Source organism: Crotalus tigris, unplaced genomic scaffold (genome assembly GCF_016545835.1).
Source record: "Crotalus tigris isolate CLP2741 ecotype Arizona unplaced genomic scaffold, ASM1654583v1 scf7180000024362.2655971311:6658466, whole genome shotgun sequence".
NCBI lineage: Eukaryota > Metazoa > Chordata > Lepidosauria > Squamata > Viperidae > Crotalus > Crotalus tigris.
Window position 1 is genome coordinate 951,949 of NW_024100530.1, and position 13,916 is coordinate 965,864.

At 41.2% G+C, this 13,916-nt stretch overlaps 1 protein-coding gene across 11 annotated transcripts in view; it reads left to right on the forward strand.

The window, feature by feature from the left end:
- The window catches only part of ZNF536 (zinc finger protein 536), a 482,695-nt gene that overhangs the window by 225,101 nt on the left and 243,678 nt on the right, over positions 1 to 13,916 (forward strand). For all 11 annotated transcript variants that reach the window (XM_039327462.1, XM_039327461.1, XM_039327463.1 and 8 more), the window contains one exon: positions 878 to 994. The gene's annotated coding sequence lies outside the window, so the exon portion shown is untranslated. The remainder of the gene's footprint in view (positions 1 to 877; positions 995 to 13,916) is intronic.

Sequence of the window (13,916 nt, forward strand, 5' to 3'; positions counted from 1 at the left end):
TGTGTGTGTGTGTGTGTGTGTGTGTGTGCACACACACACACACACACACACTCGCACAATATGTGCATGCACACATGGACACTCTTCTTGAGTGATGGCTGCTATATTTGAGCATGCTTCTGATTTATACAAGAAACCCCCTCAGTGGGAAAGCTTCCATTTTAAAGCCGCTTAAAGCCTTATAAATCAATAATGACACAGATGGACTGGTGATAATCTATTTAGAATGCCTGATAGCAAATATTGTTGTACAGATGATTAGAGTAGTAACTGTTTTAGCAGCAAGCCTCTCTTCTCTTTGTAAATGGTAAGTTTGAACACCCCCCCCCCCAAAAAAAAGTGCACTTAATGTCAGAAAATCTTCTTGCTGAGTCTGGATTGCAAAGGGGAGAAAAAACATGGAGAGAAGAACAAAGAGAGTTTCCAGCTCCTGCCAATATAATAATATCAATTCCTGTTTCTTTAACAAAACAGGTCCTCTTAATGGAATTGTGACTTCAGGTGTAAATAGCATTAAAAGTGGCTCCCCCCCCCCTCTCTTGCTTCCCTTTGCCCTGATCTAGCAGAAGGAGGGAGGGAAATAGTAGAGGTTGTCAGAAGTGACAGCTGCTTAGAATCCTGATAAATATAAGCTTTTATTGATCTGATGAAAATGAATGATCCCAGCGCTATGCAGTATTTAGCTTCTTGTCTGCCCCACGTCACCGCTGGCCTTGCTTTAGGATAGATTGCCATTCTCCTACCCCAGATCTGATTTCGGTCTTTAACCTACCCCCCCCCCCCGAATTTCCCTTGACCTCTGCATATTGCTGTGATGTGGCAAATTTGCTACTTTTCACTTTACACCGTTCCTTTTCTTTATTTTCTTTTGTGATAGGGAAGTGGGACGCCCCCTTGGCAATCTGTCAGTGCCAAGCTCGGCTGCATCTTTTCACCGAGTGATTGCTAACCAGACTGACAGTCCTTAAAACAAGTATGCAGTTAAGCTGCTAAGGTAAGATATGCTTGCATTCTTTGCTGAATAACCCCTCCTTTCCTTGTTTCCCTGGCATATCAGGGCCGCTGCTTGACAATGACTCTTTCTTCATTAGGACAAACTTCTGTCTTCTAGACAGGGGGAGGACGTTAACTCCTGGAGAAAGTTGACTCCTGCAATTTTAGGTATAAAGAGGGGTAGGGAAGGGTCTTTAAAAATGGCCGGCATGGAGATGAAATGATAGAGCAATAGCCTGACTCCTTCTTTCCAATAAAAAGAAAGCATTGGGGCCAAAAGTTTGAAGCAAAATCTTCACTTGATATTCGAGCAAGCAGGTTTTGCTCTATTGCAGGGGTCTTCAAACTTGGTCCTTTTATGACTTGTGGACTTCAACTCCCAGAATTCCTCAGCCAGCGTGCCTGGCTGAGGAATTCTCGGAGTTGAAGTCCACAAGTCATAAAAGGACCAAGTTTGAAGACCCCTGCTCTATTGAGTCTACATCAGGGGTCCCCAACCTTTTGGGCACCAGGGACCGGTTCCATGGAGAAAAGTTCTTCCGTGGCCCAGAGAGTGCGTGGGTTTGTATGCTGCCTGCATCCCACGGATGGGGCTTTGCTTGTTTGTGCGGACCAGTTGTTGGCATGCCACAACCTGGTACCAGTCCACGGACTGGGGATTGGGGACCCCTGGTCCACATCACTAATGAACTTGCAAGGTTCAAATTCATTGGACATAGTTTAGCCTCTCAAGGATCTGGGAACTGACTGATTGTGGTGTGTGCACTCTTGTTCCTCAGTCATTGTGGCCTTTAGGGCTTACTGATGGAAAGAAAGTGTGTAAATGTCCACAAGTCTCAGAGGAGCACCAGAGATGAACCATTCATGCTGTTGCTTATACCTCTCTAACTAAATGTATGCAGGGAAACAACTATGTCAAATTATGTCTCATTCTTATTGATCCAAGGAAATCTTTTGAAATGTGTTCCCATCACAGGCCTTTAGTATATTTCTGGTGGTATCATTTACTAGGGTGACCCACAGCCACAACAGGTCCTTGCTGCTTTCCTCCTATGCGTATACTCACCCACTGGCCTACAATCCAAAACCACAACGGCAGGTCTTGTGCATGTTGAGTTAATTTATTCAATCTGTAATAGGCTTTCTTGGCAGACAGGTTAAATTTTGGAAATAGACTATGTCTAACGCTCCTTGAGGTGTAGTAAAATCTTCTACTTCTGAGTAACTCTGCTATTAGTTTGAGTAGCTTTTGATAAACCAAATCAGAGGTGAAGATTGGAAATAGCTTTCCTGAAAGCTGGAGCCAAAGTCATAAATTATTCTGCCCCATCATTTGTTCATATAGTAAAACCATAGATCTTTGCCTGACATTACTGAAATAGAGAAAAAGGAAAGTTAAAAATAAAATGAAGCATTTAAATCTTTGCGGTGGATAACTCTCGGGTGATAATCTAGCAAAGTTGATAAAAGCTGCTATCAATTATGGCTTATTACTAATTGATTAAGGTATTATTAATAAACATTAGGGTGACAATGACCTCATGGACTTTAGATGAGTGGACTTCTAAGAAGGAAAAAAAAATCAGTCTGGGAGCAGGGCTTATAAGGTCTTAGAATCAAACTGCTTTAATGTCCCACTATCATCTTTATTTCTACTTCTTTCACTTGAAGCCCAAGATCTATTTTTTTCTAGGTCCCGGGCTGGTGAGTTCTCAAGCAGACAAACCATGCAACTTCAGACTATTTCTGGCATTCCGCTTTATGGTGTTGTTTTCTCCACTGCTGTGTGTGATACACTCCTTCTTGTTAGGCACATTTCAGTCTTGAAGGAAACTAATCCCTCTTCATATACTTAACTTCAGGAAACTCGCTGGAATTAACACTAAATGATACTCCTGTATTAATTTACTAACTAGACATTAGTGGTAATTCATAATATTATCAGCAGTATGCTTGTAAAACAATTACAGTGGTAACAGTTTATTTAACTGCGCTGTGTTTTGGAGGGCAGTCTTTTAATAAGGTAAATGTTTAGCTCCCTACAGTATGCAAAACCAGTGATCTCAACTGCCAATCTGCTTGGACTGAAAAATTGTTTCCATTGCTTATAAGATTTAGAGATTATGTGCCAACCAAGGGAACTGTTTTATTTTTTTTTCACCCTTTGGGGAAGCAAAACACAGAATGGGAAGCAGTTCTTGAGTAGGATAAGTACTGCAAGACCCCATTGCCACATGTGGACACCTCCAGATCTTGGTTTACAGGAGATACAATCAAGAAGCTGGTACAATTTTTATAGACCTGCTTGCTTTTGCTTTGCTTTTTCCCCAAACCTTGCTTTGTTATTATTTTGTCAATGATATGATGGGAGTGTACAACAGGGTTTTTGAGAGATCCTGACAAAACTCTGGTTTCTGAAAGTGAGTATGTACTTGGAAGAAGATGGGAACTTTCTGGAGGAGCGTCTAGATGGCTTTATATAGAAAGGCGTCATCTACCTTATCCAGAAATGAGCACCATGCTCATCTGACTTCTAGCCAGCCTTGTTAACAAAGTCAGACAGTTTATGCTATTCCTAACAAGGTAAAGTCAGAAGCTTTTCCCGGCTTATGACAATTTCCTGGTTCATACTCTCAACACAAAACAGGTCTTTTTCAATTTTGCTTGGTGGTTGGAGAAACCAAGCAGCGTGCACATTTATGCACAGCCCGTTTCCAGGTAAGTCATAATTTTGGTTTTCTGTGGATGCTTCCATAAATTTTCCACCATCAAAAGCACAGTCCTACAAAATGGATGGTTTGTCCCTGATTTTTTTTTAAGAATTCTTCATCTCTTTATTGAGACGCTACTTTTTCTCTTTAGAGATCTTCATGGCTTACATAGAGTCTTGTTCTCTCTGGTATTCCTAGAGTTGAGGTAGATTAGCTAAAAGATAGTACCAGCTATGAGCCAACTCTATGATCAACTGAAAGCTTGAATCTAGGTCTACTCAACAGGCTATAATGTCTATAATACCATGACTTGAAAAACAATCACTAAGTGATTCCAAATGATGAAAGTAGCTATCTTTTCTTATATTTTTTTCCCCAAAGAAGTGCTATTTCTTACTTGATAAAGTATTTGTTTTTACATACATTTTCTCTCATGATAATATGGTGATGTTATTCTTATTTGGCTTCTGAGGAAGTGTCAGAATCATTTGCCCATCAAATGTGGATAAACAACCTTCACCCCAGGGGTAGACAACCTTGGCTCTTTTATGACTCGGGAACTTCAACTTCCAGGAATTCTGGGAGTTGAAGTCTACGAATCATAAAAGAGCCAAGGTTGCCTACCCCGAACCAATGAAGAGTGAGGAAACTGGGAACGTCGCTTAACATTTTGGTCAGGGCCAAGAGTCGCTCAGATCGAAATGCAGGTCTTATTTACTCCCATCTTTCTACTTAGAATAGCTAACAACAATGAACATACAGACTATGTTTTTTTAAAGAAAAGTTAAAATTAATTAGCAATTAAAAGCATGAGAAGAGAAATGCGTCTTGACAGATTTACTAAGTATAGAGAGAGTAGGGCCCAAAATGCAACTTTTTAGGGACATACAGAAGAGCCCCCAAAGAAATTCCTAGCATGACAAAGAAGAAGAAGGTCCTTCTGAACATCCCAAATGGATAAATCTCTGACATTAAGGGTGTCTTGAGAAGGAACTCGTGTGTTGATTGATCTTTGTGGACAGACAGGTTCATGATGGGAGAGGCAGTCCTTCAGATACCTGTGTCAGACTTTAGGATTAATTCCAATACATTCAGATGAATTTTATGATCCCTATATTTTGAACAGCTTAGCAGCCCAGTCAAATCACTTCTGAAAATGCTTTTAAGGATAGAATCACGTACTATGCACTGCAGTAGTAAGGATGGGATGCAACTAGGGTATGGATAAAAAATGCCAAATTGGACCCGTTGGGGATCAGTTGTATCGCTGATGGTACCAACCATCATGAGGACAGGTGTTCCATGCCACAGTGCCCGTCTGGGAATAGAGTGACAGCTGAAGATCAAGGAATAGTCCCAGACATTTGGACCACACTCCTTGTTCCTGTTCTGTTCAATGTTCTGCAAATTTGTGCCATCAAATTTGGGTTATGACTAACAACCATATCCAATATCCCCCAAATTCTCATGCTAAAACATTTGGACACACGCAAGATTTCATTCTATGGAACAGAAAACCATCTCAGAAACAGTTTCTTATAAGCCCCTAGCATATTTTTTCTTCAAATCTTTACCTGACTGCCCCCTGAACTTCCTTCCTAAGCTTACCAACATTTCCTATTTTGTTGTTTGAAATGTGCAAACAAGTAATTCCTTTTGGTGTGCCTTGAAATAAAATGTGATTAGCCATTTGAAAAGGCAACTTTTCAATCAGGGCTTAATTCATCTGCGGAATCATATTCTTACAGGCTGGAAACAAAATTGACCTTGTTGATGTAGTCTGAGCATAAGATAAATGCCTTATCCACTAACAAGCAACAAAACAATGCAGATGTCCCAGCCAATGGCATGTGGGGAAGAGGGGTTGGAAAGCTTTTTCTTATGTGCTGATAAAGTTTCAAAGCCCGTATAATCAAGAAACTGAGCAAAAGTAACAGCAGCATATCTTTCACACTGAATTTGATCCCTGCTTTACTTTTTGGCGTGCTAATCAGAATGAAAAGCAAATACGCACCTCTAGATCAAGGCTTTTCAACCTTTTCACCCATTGTACCACTTTTAGGATATGGCAACATCTGAGTACCACCAGTCGCCTAGCGAGATGTCAAAAACTTGATGACCCCCCCCAAAAGTGATAAAGTACAGGTAGTCCTCGACTTACAATAGTTTGCTTAGTGACTATTTGAAGTTACAATAGCACTGAAAAAAGTGCCCCCCAAGGCACAGCCGAGCAAGACACTGCCTGCCCACCCAATGGCACTCTTCCTCCTGTCCGAGGTTTTCACTGTTGTGAGCATTTCTGTTGAGGATTGTCAGTGGGGGTGGGGTGGGGGGGTGTTTGGTTTTTGTTCCCCCTGTCTGCTGGGTGGTTGTAGCAGGTTTTGGTCACTTTACATGACCCTGGGACACTGTGACTATCATAAATATGAATCAGTTGCCAAACATCTGAATGTAAATCACAAGATCCTGGAGATGCTGCAACATTCCAGCTGATTGGCGCTTCTTCTGGGCTCAGCAGAAGCACCAGGATCAGCGCCGAGCTCCAGCTGGAGCCTGGCGCTGATCCTGGTGCTTCCACTGACCCCTGACAGCCCCGAAGCGCCAATCAGCTGGAAAGTGGCACTGATCCTGGCGCTTCCGCTGAACCCTGACAGCCCTGCAGCTCCAGCCATTTCTCGCTCAGGCTTGTGCAGTGCTGCCACCGGTTCAGCTCATTCCCCTCCCCTGCTACCACTTTTCTAGGATGGTCACGTACCACCTGCCAGGTGCCAATGTACCACAGGTGGTACCCGTACCACTGGTTGAAAAGCTCTGCTCTAGATATTTGGAGTTCCTACAGAAGGCCATGAGATAGGTGCCTTCCACAGCTTTGGCTTCAAGCAGTTGTCTCATTTTTGCCAGAGTCTGAACTGCTTGCTTGCAGAAGCCTTTCGGATTTAGGCTGAGAGCCACATGTTTCAGAGTCTTCTTTTCAACACTAATAGAGGGATGACAGAAACAAGCAGGAGCAAACTGAGTGGGCAGACCAGATTGCTTCATCCTTCTCCAGATTGTCTTCTCCATAACCACCCTTGCTATTCTAACCTTTCCTACATTAGCAGTTTCCTTGACCTGAAGTGAACTGAATATTTTTCTTTTGAAGGGAGGGAGAATATAACTTTCCCTCTTCTGCTTGTAAACTCTCTGATAAAAGTCCCCCACCCCACCCCTCTTCCTCAACATACATTCTCATGACCTCAGTAAATTCATTGTTTGCTCAGAGAGAACCTACTGTTTTGCTGGGAGATCTTGCAAGCATCTGCCCTACTTGATATCAGAGGAAGTATATCTACATTCTTTGTTTTATTTTTGTCATCCCCTCTCTCCCTCTGAAATTCTCCCTCTCTCTCTCCCTCTCTCCCTCTCTCCCTCTCCCTCTCCCTCCCTCCCTCCCTCCCTCCCTCCCTCCCTCTCTCTCTCTCTCTCTCTCTCTCTCTCTCTCTCTCTCTCGTTCCTCTTTTGCCTCCCTTAATACAGTAGGGAACTGAATATGATCTTCTTCCTTGAATACATCATGGAATGGAATGCTACTCTAGTTTTCACTCAACAGGAACACATCAAGTTAATGAAAATGCTTTTAAACGGACTATTTTTCTATCTCGTATTTACGGAATGATAGTGAGTGATATGCCCTTAATAAAAGATACCAGCATGTCTGCACCTGCTTTCTTGAAGGTCTATGGTTGGAAGAAGGGAGGGATTGCAGATTGACACCTTTAGGGACAGTGCTAATCTAAGTCTCTAGAAACCCGATTCCTTTGCATCTACATCCAGACTCAGGCAGACTTGGAAGTTACAGCACCAGAAAAAAATGAAAATGTTCTTTCTTTTATACCTCTTAATGAGATATTAAATTGATAACTCCAGGGAAGAAATGGCAAATTTAAGACTGATGACTGACATTTAATCTATGACTGAACATAGAATGTAGAATAAGAGAATTGGAAGGGACCATGGAGGTCTTCCAGACCAACTCCCTAGTTTGATCCATTGCTTCTAGTATTTTTAATATTGGTCCAGTAGGATCTCCCTATAGAAGGAGAAAGCCATTGGTTCTTGCATCATCATCATCATCATCATCATCATCATCAGCACTGACAAATTCGTTATTAGTCAATTGCAAAAGGCGGCCTTACTAGGAACTTCTTCCATCTTGCGACGATATCTGTAATACCATCAAAAATCCACATCTGCCTATCCCAGGTCCTGGGAAAGGACTCGATAGGTAGACAAAATGCCAAATCCATCTGAACATCTGGCTGACTGTGCGATGATCCATAATGATGATGATGATGATAATAATAATAATAAAGTTTGAAGGGACCTTGGAGGTCTTCAAGTCCAGCCCCCTGCTCAGGCAGATAACCCTATACCATTTTGGACAAATGGCTGTCCAGTCTCTTCTTAAAAACTTCCAGTGTTGGAGTATTCACCGCTTCTGGAGGCAGATTGTTCCACTGGGTAATTGTTCTAACTGTCAGGAAGTTTCTCCTTACTTCTAGGTTGCTTCTCTCCTTGATTAGTTTCCATCTGTTGCTTCTTGTCCTGCCTTCAGGCACTTTGGAGAATAGCTTGACTCCATCTTCTTTGTGGCAACCCCTGAGATATTGGAAGGGTGCTATCATATCCCCCCCCCTCGTCCTTCTCTTCATTAAACAAGACATACCCAATTCCAGCAGCCATTCCTTATATGTTTTAACCTCCAGTCCACATCAGCCTGACAAGTTCCACTGATGCAAACAGAAACTTTTCTCTTGATACACGAAACGTGAAGACGTCTGTCTCCAATTTATGTACATGCACAATTACTAATTGTAAGATTATATGTTGCATGGGAAGGGGATTTGAACTGACATCCTGATTAGATTAACTCCTGCAGGGAAGAGGCACTAATGGATGGTCAGATATTAAATTCATGGCTGGCTTTGAAAGTTCCCAGGATCAGATCCATGGAGATCATATGTTTCAGGTTTGCATATCTATGAGAATTGGTCAGATAGTAGAAACACATACGCAGATGGTTTTAGATTGTGTCTTAGTTTAATTAAAGGCAGGGAATTAAAACGTCATGATATACTGTAGTGTTGCCTTATATCACCAGCAGACAGTGTATGAACACGTAGAGAAAAATGAGGCGCTCCACAGATTTGGTGTTCTTGCTGCCTGTGGAGAACGTGGTCATTCTGTTTATCCTTCCTGGAGATTCGCAAGTATTTAAATTTGTCTACAGTGGCATATTTTCACTTTCCCGTGATAAATTAAGAATCCAAATATTGATGCATGCCAACGAAAGAACATAGAACATGAGCTGCGTGTGTTTTCACAGAAGTTGAGGCATTCTAAATGACTGGGAAGACCATTCATTTCACCTTGGTCACTGAGTTTGCACCTTACGGTCAATCATAATATGGTTTCTCTGCTTTGATAAAGCAGGAGGCGTGAATCTGACCTGCTGGGGCCTTCTCAGCAAACTGTAGTTAAAATAAATTATGGCTTAGCGTGAGTGTGAAGCCGGCTGGTGGGTCACACCTCACACTTCAGATCCACGGTTCTCAGGGAAAGGATCATGGGAATTGGGATTTCACTGGGTTTTAGCCTGACACAGGGGATGGGAATATGGACCCTTTAGAAACTGCTGGACTACAATTCCCAGCATTCATCACCCTTAGCCATACCATTGGGGCTGCTAGGGGTTGTGATCCCCCACCATCTGGAGGGTTCTCACCTTTGCTATCCATCAACCTCTATGCATGACCAGAAGCATTATTGTTGAATATTTATTCTGCTGTCCACCTCAAGCCTGAGACAATCATTGCAGAATGCATCTTTATAACATTTTGATTTCCCTTCACACCCTTTCTAAAATCAAGCCCGGTCTGCATGGAAAATTAAATTTCCCTGCCACAGGAACAATCTGCCTTATGTTTAGACATTTTCCAACGATTCACCTTTCCCAAAGACTAAGAAAAGGGTGAGGAAAAAAAAAAAAGAACACAAAGCAATTCAGCAATGGAACAATGATGCAGTGATGATCTTATGGTTATTATTATTACATTGTGGTTAGTTGCGCAGTCAGCCAGATGTTTATTCTTATTAGTGGTGTGTAGAATTCTTGCTTGGGTGCCATTGTGGAGATAGAAAAAGCAGCGACCTTTCCCACCCACCCCCTCCTGCCATCTAGACATTTGCCAATCACGGGTACCCTAATTAATAATATGAGCTGAGACATTGTGTTGCTGGGTTGATGGAGGGGCCCCAGTAACTAAACGTTCCCCTCTGCCACGCATTCCTTTCTACCAGATTTCTGTGATATTAATGGTGTATGGTAGAGAAAAGCAATGTGTTTTATTCTCGACGCTAACCCTGCTGTTATCAAAGTAACTTCCAGCTTATTAGCGACAAAAGACTTTTATCCTTTGTGCTGCCCTATTCGCCAGTGCTTCCTGAATTAAACTCCTGTTTCCTGTTCTTTATATGCATGACCACATCTGGGTAGCTTGCTCACAGCCCCACTGCTTAATAACAATCACCTTCCCTTTCAGTCTCTGTTGATTGTTTCTAATTCACTCTGACAGATAGTGCCTGACAACTTGCCTGCATTTCCCTCCCTCCGTGACCTGAAGTTACTCACAGCACTTATAGAGTCTGTCATTTTTAATATTTGATTTCACTTTAAGTTATGTATTTTACAGAGAAGATGAAACCAAAAGGAAGAAAGGGAGGGGAAAGAAACAGGGAAGAAGAGGAAGGCTTTTAATAGAATATAAATTTAACCCTTCTGATCAGATGGAGCTGGTCTGCTGCAAAGATGTAGGGGGCGTGCCTTGTGTAGTTGACAGCAAATTTTATACAAAGGTATTTGAACTTCCCTCCTGAAAGAAGTAAATGGGGGTGGGTTGAGAAGATAATGGGCCAAACCTTTAGCACCTTTCCTGCCATTCCCTAGCTTAAAATTTGGGATATAGAGATAGATAGATAGATAGATAGATAGATAGATAGATAGATAGATAGATAGATAGATAGATAGATAGAGATAGATAGACAGACAGATTGACAAATGAGAGAGAGAGAGAGAGAGAGAGAGAGAGAGAGAGGAGGTAGGATCATCAAAAATACCTCAAATGTGACCATGTTAATTTGGAGTAGGGATTTTGGTTTCAATATCGACCTGCATATTTGGCAAGAACTGTGCTACCTCATATAAGGAAAATCTTTACAAGATGTTTTATAGATGGCATTTCCCACCCGTAAGGCTAGCCAAAATGGGTTCAAACATCTCACCCCTATGCTGGAAATGTAAAACAGCAATAGGTTCATATTACCATATGTGGTGGGAATTCCCAAAGACTCGTGAGTATTGGAACAGGACACGAAACTGGTTGAGGGATATATTAATACTGGACTTAGAGTTAAAACCTGAACTCTTCTTGTTGGGAATAACGACAGAAAAATACGACAAGGGAACAATCTACCTGCTGCTACACATCCTGACTGAAGCTAGGCTTGCTTTAGTGCAAAAATGGAAGAGCAAGGAAATTCCCACAGAGGAAGAGTTCATACATAAAATATTAGCAGGTGCGGAAATGGACAGGCTCACAATGATATTAAAAGACAAATGTGGATCAGTTTATTATGAAACCTGGGATAAATTTTACCACTGGAGGAATTTGAAGAGGACAGTCGGGATTAAAGATGAAGGTTAAGATAGAAATATATGTTATTTTAGAATAAGCATTGTATATAAAACTTAGGTGTATATGTAGAGATGAAGAATTGATTGTAAAAAGTGGAATAATCTGATAAGAATGTATATACTGGAATGTCATGTTAAATCTAATGTTTCTTTTTAACTGTATTATAAATAAAATTTGTAAAAAAAAAAATACCTCAAATGTAAGCTAGGAGGTGATAGGAAAGTGTCCTGTGGTCATTTGATATCCATTTATGACCTTCCCAATTGACTTTAACCAAGTCAATGGAAGGAACCAGATTTGCTTAATGTGCATATGATTCATTTAACAACTGCAGTGATTTGCTTAAACAACCATGGCAAAAAGGTTGTAAAATCAGGCACAACTCGCTTAACAACACCTTTGCTTAGTAACAGACATTCAGATCCCAACTGTGGTTGTAAATAGAGAAATACCTGTTATCACAAGGTTACCAAAAGTAGGTTTAGGATGGAGTTTGCCACGTTACTTATGCCCTTTTCTAAGGGCTTCATGCCTAAATGATCCAGACAGAAAGGTAAAGAAGCTGAGTACAGGATGGGAAAATTGCATTAGAAAAGTAATTTCATTTTTTCTCTCCTCTAACAAGTCTGAGTCACTCCTTAAAGGAATAGTTGACATGGGATTGAGTTAGTGAAGGGAAGAATAGAATGGGAAGGAATGGAATGGGGTAGGGTAGGGTAGAACAGAACAGAATGCAGAGTGGAGTGGAGTGGGATGGAATGGAATAGAATATGGAAATGGGACTAGACTGGACTAGACTAAATATGGAAATGGAAATGGGAATAGAGTAGAGTAGAACAGAACAGAACAGAATAGAATAAAATAAATATGGAAATGGAAATGGGAATACAGTAGAGTAGAGTAGAACAGAACAGAACAGAACAGAACAGAATAGAATAGAATAGAATAGAATAGAATAAATATGGAAATGGAAATGGGAATAGAGTAGAGTAGAGTAGAGTAGAACAGAACAGAACAGAATAGAATAAATATGGAAATGGAAATGGGAATGGGAATAGAGTAGAACAGAACAGAACAGAACAGAACAGAACAGAATGTTTGACCAAATGTGATTCAACACACAACAAATTTGTCTCTTGGGGTTTAGAATGTTTAGAAGATGCAGTGATGTTTCGAAATATTGATAAAGCTAGGGTTTGGCATTCTTTCCAATGTTTGGAAAAAAAAAAAAGAGAGAAGGGCCTCTCTCCAAAGTCCTAGGAGTGAGATCATTCAGAAGAAGAGATAAAATGGGAACTTGCTATCTAGAAAACCTCATCCTGGGCTATCTATTCTCTGTAGGACTATGGGGAACTTGAGTTACTGGGTCTCCTTCATTTCTGCAGTTTGCCCCATTAATTCAACATTCCACACAGTCATGATTCACTCAATCCATACAGGTTTCTCTGTGTAGTCGGAATTTACTAGGCACATATTGCCCATTACCTGTGGCAATCTTGTATCCCAACCCTGTTATCTGTGAAGAGCAGGGGTACTTAGTCTCAGATTTTGGATGCAATTCCCAAAGCAGCTCTGCATGCCACTGCCAAATTTCAATGCTTAGCCCTTGAGAAAAAGAAAATGTTATTGCACCTGTGGGCAACAGTTAGACTCACTGCATTTAAACCATTTCATTCCAATGATCTTTAAAGGTAAATTAAACCGTGCATGGCTTTTTGTTTGGTTTTACCTTTTCCTTTCTGTTTGCCCCATTTAATTTTTTGGGGCGGGCAGCCCTTGGCACAATGTTCATTGGGCAAGTGTGTCTCAACCCACCAGATTGTTGGCATGAAGGCATCATGACCTCTGTGAGTGGGGATGGAAAAGATGTCAGCTTGAAACTCTGGGAAACCTATTAGAGATAGTTCTGAATTGGTAGACTTAGTAGAAAGAAGCTTCCAATATCTGCCTGCCTGCCTGCCTGCCTATCCATCTATTTATTTATTTATTTATGAGACTTATATACCGCTTTAAGTGCAAGCACTCTCTAAGCGGTGTACACCAGTAAGCAATGTATATATATATATATTATACATTGCCCCCAACAATCTGGGTCCTCATTTTACCTACCCCGGAAGGATGGAAGGCTGAATCAACCTTGAACCAGTGAGATTTGAACCGCTGACCTGCTGAACACAGTCAGCTAAAGTGGCCTGCAGTACTGCACTCTAACTGCTGCGCCACCTCGGCTCTATCTATCTACCTATCTATCTATCTATCTATCTATCTATCTATCTATCTATCTATCTAAAATCTATCTATCTAACAAACCTATATGCCACCCATCTCATAGGTGATTCTAGACCACTGACAACTGATAAAACGCCAGTATAACAATAGCAACAGCGTCTTAACTCACATACCACTCCATAGTGCTTTACAAGCACTCTCGGAGCAGTTTACAATGAAAGTATTACTTCAGCCAGAATAGTCCAACCCC